Below are 5,159 nucleotides of genomic sequence, written 5' to 3'. Positions count from 1 at the left end.
CACTAAAGGGTAAATTTCTCTTAATGGTTGAATTTATAATTCCTGAAACAAATCCTGATTAGAATTAATCTAATCATGAGTCTTCTTCATTTGTAAAAATGCAAAGCTCATTATTTTAATTAACCGATTTTAATTTACAACTTATAAAATGTAACAGGCAAACAAAGCTCAAGGTGTGGATAAATCTATTAATCCTATCAATTGAGATTAGCGACAATTAAGATACTGAGTTACAGCAAGTTGAAGTAATTATTCTTCAATGTTACACGAGTGAGGGAATGTCCTTTGTCTATTGGACCTAGGTAAATGCTAGCATAGGAAGTAACTCGTGGGAAAAAAAGAGTAATGGGATAATCAAAGAAATAGGCTTACAATGAGAGAGAGAGAGAGAGAGAGAGAGAGAGAGAGAGAGAGAGAGAGAGAGAGAGAGAGAGAGAGAGAGAGAGAGAGAGAGAGGAATATTACCTCACCCAAGCTCGATCAGGTATAATATGGCCTATTTTCACTTTCGTTCAATTCAGAATTTATATATATATATATATATATATATATATATGTATGTATATATATATATATATATATATGTATATATATATATATATATATATATATATATATATATATAAATATATATCTGTATATACACACACACACACACACATATATATATATATATATATATATATATATATATATATATATATATATATCCACTGATATTACTATTCTGATAAAATATTATGGACCCAGTTTTGAAATTGTTCTGAAAAAAATTCATGTAGTTTGGTGGTTAGTATGTTAGCCTGGGCACCAGCCACCTGTTGAGTTACTACCACTAGAGAGTTATTTAGTCATTTGACTGTCGAGACAGTACTACATTGCATCCCCCTCACTGGTTACGGCTAATCTTTCCTATGCTTACACACAATGAATATTCTGGCCTATTCTTTCCACATTCTCCTCTTTCCTCATGCGCCTGACAAGACTGAAATTACCAAACAATTCATCTTCAATCAAGGGATTCACCTCCCAATGTAATCGATCAGTGGCTATTTTCCTCTTGGTAATGGTAGAAAAGATTCTTCAGCTATGGTAAGCAGCTCTTCTAGGAGAAAGAAATTCCAAAACCAAGGCCATTGTTCTCTATTCTTGGGTAGTGCCATATCCTCAGTACCATGGTCTTCACTCTCTTTGGGTCGAATTTACTTGCTTGAGGATACACTCAGGCACATTATTCAATCTTATTTCTCTTCCTCTTGATTTTGTGAAGCTTTTATAGTTTATAAATGGAATTATTATTCTAATGTTTTTATTATTATTAAAATATTCTATTTCAGTTGTTCCTTCTCTTATAGTTTAATTAAGGCCTAAATTGTGACTCAACTACGCATGAAATTGGTAGGCATTCGCCAAATATACTCGGTATTCGTGATTCATGCTGAAATCAATATTCCAGCTCCTCACATATTCCCAATGCAACTGCACTGGGTATTTCTTCCGCTCCCAGATTGTGTAATGTACAAATTTTTTTTGTGTGGATTAGATTCAAAATATATTCACAATACATACACAATCCATATGCAATACATTCACTGTTATTCACTCTGTTCGGCCTTTATCCACAACTAATGGGCAGTTGTGTTTTGGTAGCTGAATGGGAGCGAATGTTTAGCGTGCCTAGCACATCCATACTACAAGTTATAAGGATGTATTTTAAATACATAATGTATAATTTGTGAACCAATAGCGATTCGATAACAGTAACCCAAGATTGTTCTCTACTTCATTGTGGGTGATGATGCTTTTTTCCTAAGGACATACCAGATGAAGCCTTACAATGCCAGGAACATTACCAGGGAGGATCTCATCTACAAATAGAGGTTTTTGATGACCAGGAGAGTGGTGGAGAATGCCTTTGGCATTATGGTGAACAGGTTTCAGGTAATAGTCACCAACATGCAGCACCATGCAGACACAGTCATGCTCATTGTATAGGCATGCATGGTCTTCCACAACCTGATGCATAGCCGCTACACTGCTGCAGAACCAGCTGCTTGACTGGTAGCTGCCAACTGGAGAGATGGAGCCAGGAATCTGGAGAATGGACAGAACTTGCACAACACCTTGGGCGTGCAAACACCAAACAGGGATTTCAAAGAAGGGAAGAAACAGCAGAACCTACTGAAGCTCTGGTGCAACTCCCCAGCTGGTTCTGTTCCATGGCAGGATGGGATGGTGGATGTATAATAAGAAAGTGTTAGACTGTATGGACACTGTGCACTGAAGTTGTTTGTATTAGAAATTTGGTAATGAATTTTTTTTACTTATGTCTTCTTTGTATTGACAAACATGTCTATGAGTGCTATATTTATCCTTTGTTCTGCATTGTACCGTATTTATATATGGAATTTTTTTCCTATGAAATATTGCTGTAAATTGAAGTTTACTTTGTATGTTTTTCTCTCTAAATTTCAATAATCATTTGTTATTCAGTATATTTTTCTATCAATATATAAGGGTGCCTCCACCTCAATTCTAGTTTCTTATTTGAGTATAGTTTCCTAATTATTTATAGTTCATTATTAAGTGAAATAATGTAATAGCTTCTCAATTATTCTGTGACAGTTAGATATCATATACTAAATAACCAAGGGACAAATAGAAATCCAACACAGAAATCAAAAAGGTAAAAATACATCTTTATTCTTAAAAGGAATTATAATTACAACAGGAAATACATTTAAAATGGTAAAATACATTTGCTGACAGTACTCCAGTGCTCCATCTGGTCAAGGTGTGGCAAGGGTGGGCATATTGAAGTTTCCAATGGATCGGAAGGAGCTGTTGCCAACATCAGCTTAACCACTGAGGCTGATGCTTCCTAGCGTCATATTCAGCATGTGGTGGGCACCAGACAGGGGTGAAGATAGAGGGTAGAGGCAACTTGTGGTGCACTGGTAGTAGATGGGGTGCTTATCGACCTATTCATCAGTGTGTACTGGTGTTACGTCGACTCCCGGGTTGTCTGAAGGGAGGTGGTGCTTGGTGTCTATTGGAAGGTCAGAGTTCGGGGGTATTGTTGCTGTGAATAACTCTGGGGCTAGATGAATGAGTACTGCGGCGAATACTGCCATTAGTGCTGCACAGGAGTTGCCGTAGGGTGAGGAAGATTGTGAAGGAAAGACGTGAAATGCTTCATCATCACCTGGCACTGAACCTCTGGGAGTGTCCTCAAACTCTCTGACAGGTATTTTATGAAGGGCTCTCTAAATCTGTGGTTACCCTTCTGCACTAGCTGAAACAGCAGTTCAGTGCTGACTTTCAGGTTTTCCCTGATGTCCTTCAGCACGTCTTTCTCCTCTGTGGCAGCCCTCCTCCTGGCGCCAGCGGCTGAGCGCTTGGAAGTCCTGAATAGTTTGATAGTGCTCCTCTAAAGCTGGGAGAGCTGTTACTAGCCCAAATCAGGGTCTAGTGGTAGGCAAGCACCAGCAGCAGCATCACCAACTGGTCCATCGCCAACATATGAGGCACCAACATCCGACAGTTGTCCCAGAGCGTCTGCCTCCACGTCCCAAGCTGAAAAGGGATGAATTCCTTGGAAAGCATTTCTAAAAATTTTGAAAATAACTTAATAACCTTACAAACATTTTCCAAAATATTGCTATAAACAATTATTATCTATCATTCGGAACAAATTACCAACAATTATTAAAAACAAGTTTGGAAACATTACTCACCGGTTTTACTGGCGCTGTGGACCGGTGCCATAGCTGTCCCTTGTAGAAGCTGCACTTCTGCAGGGCGTACATTTCTTGGGTGGGCAGCTTTTTTGTTGCCTGCTCATTCTTGACCTTGTGACGCTTCGCGAACCAGGTCTGCATACTCCTTCACCAGTCATGGATATGCTCAATTATAAAGCCAAATTCCTCCGTCTTTTGGACGTCCTTGAATTGAATGTGCCTCCGGTGAAAGAGGAGCTCACTTCCCTCAACCATTCAAGAAGAATTTCCTCCTGCTGAAGCTCTTCCCAGGCTTCTTGGACTTACAACTACTTTTTCCAGTGGATTAAGATTGCTTAGAGGGAGGATCGTCATGGGCAGTCTACCTCCTACTGGTCACCAGTCGTCCTGGCTGGAGGAGGCTGGACTTCTGGGCTGTTCATGGCTAAAGGAGGCTCTCCACTGTCATCCCTGCCTGAAGGAGGCTTGTCTTCGGGAAATTTCCAGTCTGGAGAAGGCTAGTCCCTTAGTGCAAGCTGCATAGCTTTTTGGTCCTGGGGTGGGGCATGCTCATCCTCTGGAACTAGAGTTACGCGCTGCTTCTTAATTTTCTTAAGTGGCTTCTGAATAAGGGCTGGGGTAAGAGCAGCAGTAGACCCAAATTCTAAGGAAGTCACCCACCTCTTGATGGTGGAGTTCTGGGACATTTCGTATGGTATTTTCTGTGTCATTTTGAGATGTTGGGTAGATGTCATCCTCCTTCCAAGTTGGTTGGTGTACTGGATAGAAATAGACTGCCTGCCCTATTTCTTACCTCTACAACCTAAACGCTGCACATGCGCAGTGCATGCACTATCTGTGGGATACATCCACTCTACTTCATAGCTCTGCGATATGTTTGCATATCTTTTGCTTTGTTTGCAATGCATCCACTCTGCTTTTGCATTACATATGCAAGAAATATGCTATATTTAGGCATTGTATCCGTTTTATACTTGCAATACTCGCAATACATCAGGGCTTATACCATTGTATTTTTCACCCTCGGATGGCTTCCGCAATGCTTTTCGTTATTTTAGCAATAAATCAGTGACATATTCTCAATAATGTGTAATTTATATGGTTCATAATGACACAGTATTGCTGAAAATATGCATTTTTGCTGCGAATACTTACAGATGGCTGCAACCCAGAAATATTGGCATCATCAATTCATTTATATTTTATTCATAGTTGAGTGGGACTGGGCCTTTATTTCCTTATTTCCTTTCCTCATGTGACTCATTTACCATTTTGGAGCTCTTGCTAACTAGAGTTGTAGGTAAGCAAGTAATAATAATAATAATAATAATAATGATAATAATAATAATAATAATAATAATAATAATAATAATAATAATAATAATAATAATAATAATAATAATGATAATAAAAATAATA

The 5,159-nt window shown here is 38.7% G+C and overlaps 1 pseudogene; it reads right to left on the bottom strand.

Annotated features, from left to right (window-relative positions):
• Nucleotides 1-2,893: 2,893 nt before the first annotated feature.
• LOC137655990 (uncharacterized) lies at nt 2,894-4,426 on the bottom strand (annotated as a pseudogene).
• Nucleotides 4,427-5,159: the final 733 nt, after the last annotated feature.

Source organism: Palaemon carinicauda, chromosome 17 (assembly GCF_036898095.1).
Source record: "Palaemon carinicauda isolate YSFRI2023 chromosome 17, ASM3689809v2, whole genome shotgun sequence".
Taxonomy (NCBI): Eukaryota; Metazoa; Arthropoda; class Malacostraca; order Decapoda; family Palaemonidae; genus Palaemon; species Palaemon carinicauda.
The sequence above is the reverse complement of the archived record's forward strand: the minus strand, read 5'-3'. Positions and strand labels throughout refer to the sequence as shown.